The sequence below is a fragment of the Rhinolophus sinicus genome, chromosome 14, assembly GCF_057876585.1.
Source record: "Rhinolophus sinicus isolate RSI-liver-muscle chromosome 14, RSI-T2T, whole genome shotgun sequence".
Lineage (NCBI taxonomy): Eukaryota > Metazoa > Chordata > Mammalia > Chiroptera > Rhinolophidae > Rhinolophus > Rhinolophus sinicus.
In genome coordinates this window covers 152,247,513-152,261,981 of record NC_142514.1, presented here as the reverse complement: position 1 = coordinate 152,261,981, position 14,469 = coordinate 152,247,513, and the positions used below count along the sequence as shown (strand labels likewise).

Sequence of the window (14,469 nt, the reverse complement as noted above, 5' to 3'; positions counted from 1 at the left end):
AACTAGGTTAACTAACCTAGATATTTACTGGCTATATTTTTTTTAAAAAATGGTGATTGAGTCAAACCAATCCCTAGAGTTTAGGAAAGTTTCCGATCTAAATCAGGAACCTAAACTCCATTATTATTTTCAATTGAACACTACTCATAGCCATCCTCACATTTGGGAAAGAATGCAGCCTTTGCAACAAAGTTTCTTTGTTTTCATGGAACTAAAAATGTGCTGTATTTAGACCAAACAATAAAAATAAACTACCAAACTACCTTCTAATGCATGGGGGTTCTGGAGAGAGGAAACCATAGATATTTAGAGGCATAAAGTGACTCATTGTGCTAGTTAAAACTTTTTTACAAGGCTAGCTCTGTTTGTTTGAGTTGCATCTGTTACCTCTTCGGCCAGAACGAAATTGTGTGCAAGCAAAAGAATTTTGGATTGAATTGTGGCTCATACAGAATGCATTGTATACAGCTTACCATCTAAATAGGTTCCATACTTTAGGTAGAACAAAAACTTCATCCTTTCATATATATTCGACCTACAAGTTACTCTTGTTAGACACATATATTTTCTGTGAAGTTAATTCATTTTAGCTTGCAGACATAAATTAAACATGTTTTACAAATGTAACTTGTAAGCCTTTATTGCACTTTCAAAAATTCTCCCTTTTGTTTTCAGTTATACTTTATTTATACCTTATACTTTAGTTATACCTTTACTTTATACTTTAGTTATACCTTATACTTTAGTTATACGTTTATTACTGACAATTAAAAAAAAAGGTATACTAGATGGAGATGTTGTATTCTTAGCTGTAGAAAAATGACATAATTGTTTCTTTTGGTATTATCATCTTTGAAAAAGTTGTTAGAGTAGATTGGGACAACTGCCTTAGTTAAAAATAGTATGATTTGTAGCCAGAATGTATACTTTAATAAATCATATAAATGCAATTCACTAATCCTTTTTCATTTCGTTTTCTGTTGAAATTTTCAGGTCACTTTCATGAATTCAAAGGCAATTTACCAGTGATTTCTGGGTGCTGGGGCTGATTTCTTGTGCGTATTTGTAAGTATTGGTTTATTTATTACTCTCCTCATTGTGTAATGAAAGTTATCATTTGTAAATAAATTTTGAACTCCTTTTGTGTGTGAATTTTTGTTAGTTTTTTTGTGTTTTGCAAGTGTTATTTGTTGTTTTTGTGTGTGTATGTTTTCTTAAGAGAACTATAGAAAAAATATCAGCTGGTGAAAGAATAAATATATTACTTTTTGAAGATGGGGTTCAATTGTAGCAATGGATCACCTGAAAGGGCCTAGTTTATATACACGAGTAATTTACCCTGGTAAATTGTTACTGTCTTGTGGTTGTCTGGACTTGAAGAGCTCTGTGTGTCTGTACTCACAGAAAAGATGTGAGATGGTACAGAATTCAAAGAGCTGTCAGTACGGGAGGAGATTATGTGATAAAGAAGCAGAGATTCGTTTAGTGAATATATAATGTATTTCAAATTTGGGGTATTCCGGCCTTCTTCACCGTCCCCAAAACACTATTATATTTTAAATGGTATTTTGGAGAACAAAGATACCTTTTCTCAGGAAAAAAGGTAAATTTCAAGAAAAAAATGAAATGAACTTTCATACTCAACTGAAGTTCTTTAAATTGATATATACTTGTTAATATAGAAGTAGTTCAGAAGATGTGGCAGGTGTTAAAAATGTCTGTGTGTATGTAAGACCATATTTTAGTAATTAGAGTTTAAAATATATTTATATGTGTACATTGTTGTAAACCATTGGCATCTAAAGGGCTCTTTTACATTTGATAACAACAAAGACATAGAAACTTTTCTTTCGTTAGTGTACTCCTGTAAAGGAGTTTTAGAGACTATACTTCTAGGGAAGTAGTTGGGGAAAAAAAGTAATCTTATGGAGTTTAATTTCTTTAGTATTTAAGCAGAGACAGTGAAAATTTATTGAAAACCAGCTTTACTTTTCTTCCAGTAGTAGCATGATTGGGGCAGGCATTTAGAATGAACTTAAAAAAATAGACATGTTTAATATAGAATGTTTAATATAGTTTAATACATTTTGCTTAGTTTTAATGCTTTAAAAATGAATACGTTATTTTTATGAAACTATCAATTCACATTTTATTTTGAAGACTTGATTCTTATATAAAACACAAATTATTAAACTACATGGTTCATTTGGATTAAATATAAGCTTTTAATTTGTGCAAGATATCACAGTGAGGATTAGGAGGCAAAGAAGATGGAGAAAGAAATGTAAAGTATCTTTGAAGGGCTCTCGAGACAAAGGATGATTCCGAGGAGCTGAGCTTATCCTATTAGAAATCCTAGTGAAGGGACATTATTTTGAGCTGTTCAAATCTTACCTTCGTTGCTTTATCTTTTGCCTTCTTTCTCTCTTCTTTCATATCATTCAATTATTCCTTTTAGTAAGTTTAGGATAATTAAATTTTTAAAATGACGAAAGATAATTACTGGTATTTCCACTGAGATGAACTTCTTTAAAATATGGTTACATTTCTCATCACCCAAAGACTGGTTCCTGAATTCTTCACGCTTTCTTCAACCCCCAAGTCGTACAGAGACTAGCTTTGAATGGAGGTGATCCAATAAGCTGAGATTTTTCTTGTGACCTAACAAAAAGAGATGCTGAAAATAGAAGAAGGGTCACGGTGGGTATAGTTTTCATATGGTTATTTCTGGAGTTCGACTTCAGATTTTGTCTGATCACTTAGGCAAAAGTCATGCTAATCTTACAGGCCTAAAGCAATCGTTTTCCAGTCTTGAGAATTTCCATATGCTAGTTTAGGGCACGGACTTTTTGTTCCTTTGGTCAGTGGTCTCAAGCTTTGTTATGGCCATCACCTGACTGTGAACCTTCTTATTAAAGAAGTGCAGCAGGATACTATGACTGAGATAAGTGAGATAAAATTAACATGGCATCCAGAATGCTTGAGTTCCCATTTCTCTGAATTATTGCGGAAAATGTCCACCACTTACAATGAATGATGAGGCAGCTAAAACAGTAGAAGTATTTATCTAGTCTGGCTTAAGAACAAGCAAGTGGGATCAGTGGCAATGGTTTCTTTTAGGAACTCTAATTTCCATGTCTTGGAACTTATTTGCTACATGATCTAAGGTAGAAAGTTATACCTCATGGCCATGGGAAGGTTTCTTAGTAAGGTGTTCAGAAGCCAGTCTGTGAGATAAGGAAGGTGGGATATTGTTTTGCACATCCATAATGAATGGGCCACACCAAGGGTGTGTGAGAACCGATTGGAATCTTACCCTACTCACATCTACTACCTAGGTCAGAAGAGGAAAACACTCTGAAGGAAAATGGTTACCTTTTCAGAAGCTGAAAGCATATTATTATAGGGTTTCCCCGCCTCTTTAAAGTATGAAACTACCCTTTTCTTTTCCCAAAGTAGGCATTGTGTCATAAGACTTTGATTTCCATGTTAATAGTCCACATTTAATTTTTTATCTCTAATTAAAAAATAATTACGGCATTCTGACCACTTAATTTTACCAGGGCAATAAATGCTGGTTAAAAGCAAAGCAAAACAAAACAAAACAAAACAGAAATAGATCATTAGATACCCTGCTTTTTCGGGTTACCCAAACCTTTTTAGTAATTTGATAATGAATTCCCTTTTATAAAATTGTGTCTCTGTTCATGGTCTCTAATAGCAGCAACCCTTTCCCTGAAAAGGAACAAAAATATTTTACTGTCTGGTACAAAAAAAATGATTATTGCTTAGGCCATGATTGAGTCAAAAATAACAGTATCTTAATTTGGTATAACACTTGCTTTTGCAGACATTAAGTTGGCTTAATTTTGTAAAACCTCTGTGAGGTAAGTAGAAATTATTCACATTTTTGCAGAGTAGCAGGACTCAAACTTAGGGATTTATGGTACAAGTTCAGTGCTCTTTCCACAATGCCAAGCTGTCCTCTCTCAGAGAGTATTTTAGCTCTCTTTCTTTTGTTGTTTTTGATCACCATTTCAGTCTCCATTTGATTGCTGTATAAATATTTTCGAAAAGTTGGGGTAGAGTAAGTCAGGGAGGAGATGGTAGAGAGCCTTCTACAGCTTCATTTCCTCATGTTCCTGGATCATTTTCTCCTCCCTGACTTTTGCCTGTCGCCCTCTTCCATAACTGCCACATGTTATGCTTCAGCTGACATTTTTTGAATTGCATAGATTTTAATGAAGCAAACAAAAAGAATCACAAATTCATCTCTTTGTAGTATTTTTAAGTGGAAAGAAATGTTTCAAACTGAGTATAGCCTGGTCCAAAGCTCCTCAGTGAAAACATCTGTGATTTTCAGGACAAGTAGGTCTGAGTGCATTATCTTTAAAAAATATTATTCCAGTCTAATCTTGACATAGAGCAGGTAAATAAAAAAGATGAGCTGTGAAAATCCACAAATAGGGCTTGAATGCCATTTTCCATGACAACGGGAGCTGCCCCATGAAAGCATTAAGACTGGGAATGTAAGGAATTTAAAATTGTGCCTTCTCAGTTTTACAGTTGTGTGCTCATGTTAATTAGAGATATACTGACATTTGAAGTATCTACATTAATACACACAGCTACTATACATTTGTGAACTATGGCCAGAAATCTACTTTAATTGAAAGCAGTTTGCTAATCTGAATGTGTATATCCATTACATTTTAAGCTTTTGAAGTTTTATATACTAGTGCCCTTAGATACTTACTCTTTTTGCTCTCTTCACTTTCTGTTTCTAATTTATACCTGAAAGGATAGCCTGGCCTATTTTTAATCTGCTAGCGGTGTTTTGGAGCAATATTGATGGAGTTTTGAGAAAAAAAAATTTTTTTAATAGTGACCTTGCTTTGCTATAGTTTCAATCTTTTTTTCCTTCTCTGGCTTTCTAAATTGTTGGTTTTTCTTGCAAAACTTTAAGGTAGCCTACCACTAAAATAAGGTAGGATTTAGGTTTATGGAAGTTGCTTCACTGGCTATATTTAAGCACCTTCACCATCACACTATAGTTTTAGCCAGAAAAGCCCTATATTAGAAACCTTGATGGGATGAACAGTGAAGAGGCGTTCTGGTTTTTCTAGTATAGCTGAGTTTCATCCTTCCCTCTTGATGTCAAGCCATGTATCTTCATTTTTGATTTGCAAATATATTCACAGCAGCTTGGTGACTTCTTGAGGTCATCGTTAGCCATGGAGTTTTCGCTTTGTCTGTCTTACAGTTAAAGGAACACCTAACATTTATTTTTGCAAGCTTGTATTTCTTAAGAATCTGCCTGTCAGGATTTTTAACCTAATTGTTTTGTGCTTGCCATCTAATGTAACTCCCACACGTACTTTTTGGACCAATCCCTGAATATTACACAAGACCATTTAAAAAGAAGCTTCCTTTTTGTTGCACCAGAACAAACAGCTCTAAAAGGTTTGTAATACTCTGAACTTGTTTCATTAAACCATTTTCCTGGCACCATGAAACCACTGAGACCTGGGACCATTAAAACTTACTCAGTACTATTATTATTATAGCCTATTTTTACCCTTTATTACTTTTTGCACCATACTAAGTTCCTCTGTTCTTTATTCTTTCATGTTGCTTACCACATATTGTACCATCGCAGCACATGTGGTAATTTCAAGTTAATTGCTCAATTATCAGTGATAGTCATGAAGCACTTGAAGCATGCGCAGTACAAGCTTAAAAATTTTCAAAATAAGTTGATGTGTCATAATCTTAAATGTGAAACAAGCCAATATCTGCAGGCATAAAAATACACCGCCTGAGCTAGGCATTTCAGGGAAGGCAAAAACCTACTCTTAAAATCAGGGCTTTTGTCTAGCACTGAAGTGTTTCATCTTTGCTAATTTCAAACAACATGTCTAAATTTGATCTTGGTTTACTTTTCAACTCTGAAAGTTTGGTCCTGGTTATGAAGGAAAAGGGAAGTGAAACTGTATTGATTCTATTGGCATGTTTTACCGGAACCTCACAATCATTATATTCACTGTCAAGTGGAATTTGGTGTGAAGTGGGTCCACGTGGGATGTCAATCAAGGAAACTGACTTACTAACGAAGCAGAATGATCCCTTTATAATGTGTCTTTACTCATAAGGCAATCCTCTAAATCAGAGGACAGTTATAATGAAGGTAGTGTGTTGATGATTTATTTATATTGAAAAAAACCCATGAGAAAAATGACACTTTGGGGACGTATTCTGAATCCTACACAGTAATATTCTCAGATGCCTTTAAGACAACTTACACATTATGGCAAAATAATTATTACAACTCTTTTGGCAACGAGGCGAATTATCATTAAATTTTGCATTAGCATTCAGTTTAGGGTTTTCTCTAAACTAATACAGTGTCAACAGCTCCTTTTTAGATGCGATTATGGTTCTTTTCACATTTTTATAGTATTGTAGTAAAGCTGAATTTACTGGCTACATTTGAAGGTGGAGTAGAGTGGCACGAGAGTCAAAGTTAAACTGATTTAATGTCCTTTGGAGAAAAATTCTTCTTGAGATTGTAAACAATGTGGGGCTTGGGTGCAGTTTGCTAAGAGTGGCTAATAAATTTGAATATTCCCCCCAAAAGCTTCTCTCTGAACCTGTTTGACCAAGAAGATAGGCTTAATCATCTTCCAGTATTCTTATATAACTTTCATTAATATTTAAAGGTATTAAATGTATATAGAGAAGGGGAAATAAAGCCATAATTTGAAGTGGGTAGTGGCCTCAAATATAAGGAAATGAGGGAATGTCAGTAAATACTTTAATTATGCATAGTTAGCTATCATTTTATAATGTAACAATCTATAAAATGTGAAATATAGCCTGTCTAGAATTCAAGGAAAAAATAGTCATTGATTTACTTAAGCATTTATATAGAAATATTTTAGTGATTATTTAGTTTATAGAGATTATTTGAATAATCAACAAAATCTGGTTCATTTTTTGTATGCTTGTCTCTACGCATGACTCTCAGCATATAGTTTTATCTGAAGTACATGTTTCATGTTATCTTGGAGTATAGGTATAATGCTCACATTTTGCCAAATTTTTGCCAGTTCCAAACATCAAAATATGAGTTAAATATTGCCAGGAAAGATAAGATAAAAACATTTTCTACATTCTCTCCTTCCCTTCTCTCTCTCTCTCTCTCATATTCAAACACCATCTGTTTGATTTCAGAACACATATCTTCCCATTCTAGACCACCAGCAGGGTTTCACTTCATTTAGAATATTCTTGATTAAAAACTTATCTGATAAAATTTCCATAGGTTCAGCTGTGTTGGAGCACCTCACATCTCTACATCTTGCTCCGAGAACTCGTACATCTTACCCTCAGACTGAATGCCATGAAAAAAGGCCTGTCCTATAATTTTCTCATCCTGTTAGAATATTGCAACCATTTCATGCCAGCAGTTCTCTCCAGAAATACAGATTTCATATTCTAGATATTGGGTTTCTATTCCTCCTACACAAAGAGAATACATTTCTCTCTTTTTTTCTCTGAGAATGTTGCTTAATTTTGGTCCTTGTGCTGCTAAATTGACTTTCGGTAACGGGCAGAGTGATTGTTGCATGGCCTACTGTGTTTTTTTTTTTTTTTCCTGGAGGATACACGTGCCACTTATTGAGAGAGTGCCTGTGGGAGGAGCTGGTTGACCCAAGGAACTCTTATCCTGGCAGGTGCCAGGAACTGGGGCTTGGTTTGCTCATTCACCAGTGAGTTTCTTCCGCTTACCTCATTTTTGCTGCTTGAATTTTTCGTTTTTATTAATAACTATCATTAAGAAGTTTTTTGTTTTAATACTGGTTTTTGCATAACACCAGTAACCATTTTCATTTCTTTATATTTCTGGTACTATCTTTAAAAAAGGCCTTACTGCGGCTTTCTGTTCTATTTCCCAGGAAGGGAGGAGAACCTGTGGAGAGGAAATGTAAGGTTTGCCTAATCTCGTATCGCAGAATGGTGTCATTGTATCTAGGCTCTCAGCAGTGCAATGTAGTCTTGAAAGCATACATTTTAAGGTTGTAGATGTAGTTAGGTCAAACAGGAAGTATGTATCGCCCAGATATATTGAACAGATACTCCCAGAAATATTGAACAGATACATATTTAAATCTTGACATCAACATAAAGTGTCCTATATAAACTCCCAAGAGAGTACAAGAAACAGATTTCTGTGATGTGGAGCAATAACCATCTTTACTGGACCAAATTGACAATCTTGAAATCTCTGGCCATATGGGAATTTATCATTTGAGGCAGATTAGCCTACTTGGAAGTTAGTATCTTAGTGAGGAGAGAGATGACCCATTAGAGTCTTCACGCTGGCTGGTGTAATCAGTGGTTAATCTAACTTCCAACTTGCCCCCTGAAAACTATTTAAAGATGTGATTATCTGTTTTCCCAATTATGGCAAATCCTTTTTTGGGTAGCAAATATTTTCTTCCCAGGAGAGTGCTTAGTATCTGTTGGAAGTTAATTCAACTCCACAAATATAAATTGAGTACTGACTACATTCAAAGCAGAGCATTAGATGCTGCATTGGAAACAAATGCAATGTACAAAGTTCCTGCCATCAAAATCCTTAGAATTTAGACGCAATTATTACACCTTATTCCTTTTTGTGTCCCTAGTGTATAACTCAGTGCATGACTCAAAGGAGGGATTAATAAACGTTAATTAAGTTGCATTGATTATTGCAGAGGAGATAAGCAGAGGAGAGATGTAATTCCCTACGCAGAATATGTTAAGTGCCTTAATAAAGTCAAAAATAGTACACTGAGGTTCAAGAGAATTAAAGATATATCCCTTTACTTTTCATTAAAGTTTTTTTTTTTTTTTTTTAAATTTTACTGGGGAATACTGGGGAACAGTGTGTTTTTTCCAGGACCCATCAGCTACAAGTCAAGTTGTTGTTTTCAATCTAGTTGTGGAGGGCGCAGCTCAGCTCCACGTCAAGCCATTGTTTTCAATCTAGTTGTGGAGGGTGCAGCTCCCTGGCCCATGTGGGAATTGAACCTGTGACCTTGGTGTTATGAGCACTGCACTCTAACCAACTGAGCCAACCTGTCTCTCAAAGATATATCCCTTTAAGAAGAAGGACTGTAGGAAGCAGGCTTTTTGGTGTTCTTTGAAAGTTGGGTAGAATTTTGTCAGTGGAATAGGGATGAAGAGAGAGGAGCATCCTGGTAGAGAGGGGAATCACAGGTGCATGGGGATGGGGCAAATGGAAGCAGGGAATTATGGGATTGGTAACCTGAGAAGTCCAGTTTGCCTGAGGTATAGGGTATGTAGAAGCTAGAATGTTTAATATGATCTTATCATTATGGCCCGTAAGGCTAAGCTAAGGCATTTGGAAGATTTTAAGGTGCCATCACAAGCAAATAGTCTAGTGTTATGGCATGAGATTTGCTTTTGAAAAATTAGTTCGGTCAGCAGTTTGTAGAATTGGTTAGAGAAAAAAAGACTTGAGCTAGAGTAATAGCTTGTGAGAGATATTGCATTAGTTCAGGGAGGAGGCAAAAGATTTATACCAGGATGGGCATTTTGGTAACAGAAAGTGAGGAACAGAAAGAAGAGACTGTGTCAATGTAGATCAGTAAGACTGGTCAGGTCATATGTAGTGGGGAACATGAGGGAAAGGAATGAATCAAAATGACTCCTGTTGCCTTTCGCTGTTTCTGTTGTTCACCACAGTACTGGATTTTAGAAAAGGCACAAGGAAATTATCATGCTAATTATCTCTTGTCAATGCTCAAATCCCTTGCCATCTCATGGGTTAGATCCCCACTGAAAATGAAGCACATTTTTTTTCTTCCTGTGGAGGACTGGAACATTTGTTTTTAGAGGAATGAGAATACACTAAAAGATGAAATTACTTTGAGGATTTAGAGGCATACCATAAACACAAAAGAATATTAACACTAGGAGTTCAAGTGCACAGGCAGGGCCTTGTTGATTTCAGAGGCATTAAGGTAAAACTTGGCTATCATGACTGAGAAAAGTGAAGATAGTTGACATTGTGGCATTCCTATCAGGTGGCTTTCACATAGGGATTAGTACATGACATCTGTGAGGAATAAAACAGGTGTGCACAGAGTTTGGTTACTTGAAAACCCTCTCAGTTGAAGTGATGACTACGCCTCCCTGGTTATATTGCTGTATTCTGTTCTTCTCCACAGAAGGTATAGTTGCAGCAAATAGTATACTTAGGATATAGGCCTGCTCTAAGGCCTTCCCTTTCAAGGGAAGAAGAAATAGTGCAGAAAACTGCACTTATGAGTAGGAAAAGACATTGAAATACCAGTTAAAAAATAGACTTTTCCAAGAAAATAGGTTAAAGTCAAGTTGATTTTGTAAAATCCTTGTCATTCTTACTACCTTATTCAGACTAACACTAACATGCCCTCATTCATTTATTCATTCACTTAGTAATATGATTTCAGAACTCCTCCAGACGTGAGTAGACTTTAACGTGGAAAAGGGAGAATTAATCCTCACGAATTTATAATGTAGTGGTGGGATACACTTATATGTAAAAGAAGAGCAAAGGGGTGACTGATAAAAAGATAAAAAGCCTAGCAATTCCTTCCTGGGAAACAGTTTGGCCATTGTTTCTTCTTGGTGGAAGGAACATTGTCATTGGTGGAAGGGGCATGGCTGTTGTTCCTTCTTGGACACCTAGAGTGGCTGGTTATCTCTTTCGTCTACTTACACCTTAGCCTCCTGATGCACTGAGCCTCTTGCCAGGACTCCATCAAAGGGTGCTCTTTTATAACCTGTGCATGACAAATATCTGTCTGACGTGTGCCTTAGCAAGTAGTGCTTATTATGTAGTCCATAACAGGTTCCAGTAAAGTGCTTTTTGAATGAATTACAGAAACTGTGTCTCTCATATATTCTATCAATTAAGACATTTTAGGTTAAAAAATCTTAAAAAACTTAAATATGCTATGGGAAAGTTAAAAATCTATTACTTTTTCACACCTTAAGCTTTTTATATGCCTCTATACTTAATAACCCCCAAACCCCCTTAATAACCTCCAACTTTTGAGTGCCTTCTATGAATCAGAACTATATTAGACACTTCATATTAGTTTTAAAATATACTGCATGTGTGTGAATTTGAAGAACTAATATTGTGAAAATGTCAATACTACAAAAAGTTGTCTATAGATTCAACGCAATGTTTATCAAGATTCCAATGGCATTTTTTACAGGAGTGGAAAAAAACACTCCTAAAGTTTATATGGAACTACAAAAGACCCCAAATAACCAAAGAAAACCTGAGAAAGAACAAAGTAAGAGACATCTCACTATTTGATCTTAAGCTATACTAATCAAAACAGTATGGTACTGGCATAAAAACAGCCAAATAGACCAATAGAACAGAATTGAGAGCCCAGAAATAAACCCACGCATATATGTTCAACTAATGGTTGACAAGGGAGCCAAGAATATGCAATGAGAAAAGACAGTCAATCTCCTCAATAAATAGTGCTGGGATCATTGGATATTCCCATGTGAAAGAATGAAACTGGACCCGTATCTTACACCACTCACAAAAATTAACTCGAAATGGGTTAAAGACTTAAATGTGAGACCTGAAACCATGAAATTCCTGGGAGAAAACATATACAATGGAATATTATTCAGCCATAAAAAATGAGGAAATCCTACCATGGGCAACAACATGGATGGATCTTGAAGGCATTATGCTAAATGAAATAAGTCATACAGGGAAAGACAAATACTGTATGCTTGCACTTATATGTGGAATCTAAACACACACACACACACACAGCAAAAAGTACCAGCTAAATTTATAGAAAAAGATTAGATATGTGGTCACCAGTGGCATAGGGTGAGGAAGGAGGAATTGGAGTGAGGTGGGCAAAAGGTACACATTTCCAGTTACAAGATAAGTAAGTACTAGGGACGTGATGTACAACATGACGGCTATAGTTAACAGTGCTGTATGACATATAGAATAGCTGCTGAGAGCAAATCCTAGCAGTTCTCATCACAGGGAGAATTTTTTTCTCTTCTTCTTTCTTTCTTTATATTGTATCTATATGAGATTAAGGATGTTGCTGAACCAGTTGCGCTAATCACTGAACAATAGAGGCATACCTTGTCTAATTGCGCTTCGTTTTACTGCGCTTCACAGATGTTGGTTTTTTTATGAATTGATAATGAGACCTCCTACCAGGAAAAAGATTACAACTCGCTTTATTGCGAGACTTACTTTATTGCAGTGGTCTGGAACCAAACCTGCAGTATCTCCAAGGTATGCTTGTATACAAGGACAATTATACCAATTTGATTTGGTATACATCAAATCATCATGCTATGCACCTTAAACTTATACAATGATGTATGTCAATTATTTCTCAATAAGACTGGAAAAAATATATTGTGTGTAATTCCCACCATTCCTGAGTGCTGCTGTGATCTTAGGCAAGGCATGTAACCTCTTGGAGCCTTAGTGTCCTCACCTGTAAAGTGAGAATAGTACCTACCGCATGCTATTTTTTTTTTTTTTTTACAGCGTTATTGAATTATAATTGGTATACAATAAATGGCATGTATTTAAAGTACATAATTTGGTAAGTTTTGATAGAGGTATACACAAATGAAGTTATTTCCACAATCAAGGTAATTTGCATACCAATACCCCTAAGTTTCTTAATGCTCCTTTAGAGTCCCTCACTCGGCCCCTCTTTGATGTTTTCTTGACCTCGCCCCCAGCCAATCATCAATCTGCTGTCTCTAGATTAGTTTGCATTGAAAAACTTTTTGTAAGTTGAATCATACAGTACATAATCTTTTCTTGGTCTATTTTCTTTCATTCAGCATAATTATTTTGAGATTCATTCACGTTGTGCATGTCAATATCTTATTTTTAAATTACTGAGTAGTATTTCATTGTATGGATGTAACACAGTTTTATTATTCATTTGGTTCTTTCTAGTTTTTAGCTATTACAAGTGAAGCTCCTTTGAACATTTGTCTTTGGGTGGACATATGCTTTCATTTCTCTTGGGTCAATACCTAGGAGTAGAATGTTAGGTTGCATAGGTATATGTTTAACTTTATAAGAAATGCTAATTTTTTCCAAAGTGGTTGCACCATTTTACATTCCTACTAGCAGTGTGTGAGAGTTCCAGTTGCCCCACATCCTCAGTAAGAGTTGGTATGTTTAGTCTTCAGTTTTTGCCATTTAGGTGTTTATAGTGTTATCGCAATGCGGTTAATTTGTATTTCCCTAGTGACTGATGATGTTGAGCATCTTTTCATGTGCTTATTTGCAATCCATCTATCTACTTTATTGAAGTATCTTTTAAATCTTTTGCTGTTCTTAAAAATTGGGGTTATCCAGCAATCCCTCTCCTGGGTGTCTACCCAAAAAATCTGAAAACATTTATCCATAAAGACACGTGTGCTCCAATGTTCATTGCAGCTTTGTTTACAGTGGCCAAGACATGGAAACAACCAAAATGTCCTTCGATAGATGAATGGATAAAGAAGTTGTGGTATATATACATAATGGAATACTATTCGGCGGTAAGAAAAGATGATATAGGAACATTTGTGACAACATGGATGGATCTGGAGAGTATGATGCTAAATGAAATAAGTCAGACAGAAAAAGCAGAGAACCATATGATTTCACTGATATGTGGTATATAAGCCAAAAACAACAAAAGAACAAGAAAAATAAAAACTCATAAACACAGACAATAGTTTAGTGGTTACCAGAGGGTGAGGGGGGTTTGGGGGTGGTTGATGAGGGTAAGGGGGATCAAATATATGGTGATGGAAGGAGAACTGACTCTGGGTGGTGAACACACAATGGGATTTATAGATGATGTAATACAGAATTGTACACCTGAAATCTATGTAATTTTACTAACACTTGTCACCCCAGTAAATTTAAATTTAAAAAAATTGGGGTTATCTTCTTTTTATTGAGTTGAAATAGTTTTTACATATTCTAAATACAAGTTATTTGTCAGATAGGTTTTGCACTCGTTTTCTACTAGTCTGTGGCCTGCTTGCCTTTCACTTTTAAGTAGTTTTTGAAGAGCAAAAGTTTTAAATCTTGATGAAGTCCAATTAATTGTTTTACTTTTATATTTCAATGCTTTTTGTGTCACATTTAAGAAATCTTCGCAAAAACCAAGGTCACTAAGGTTTTCTCCTATTATTCTTTTAGATGTTTAATAGTTCAATCTTTTAATTTAGGTCTGTGATTCATTTTGAATTAGTTTTTGTAGTGGGTCAGATAAGGTTTAAGGTTTATACGAGGTCTGACAATTAAGTTCGCAGACTCATCCTAGAGAAAGTACTACATACCTCATCGCTGAATATCACTATGGTCAACTTTGAGATACTCCACTTGGGAAGCTA

General features: G+C 35.4%; 1 protein-coding gene across 12 annotated transcripts in view; it reads left to right on the top strand.

The window, feature by feature from the left end:
• The window catches only part of SOX6 (SRY-box transcription factor 6), a 600,111-nt gene that overhangs the window by 102,279 nt on the left and 483,363 nt on the right, over nt 1–14,469 (top strand). For all 12 annotated transcript variants that reach the window (XM_074336057.2, XM_088791655.1, XM_074336055.2 and 9 more), the window contains one exon: nt 994–1,065. The gene's annotated coding sequence lies outside the window, so the exon portion shown is untranslated. The remainder of the gene's footprint in view (nt 1–993; nt 1,066–14,469) is intronic.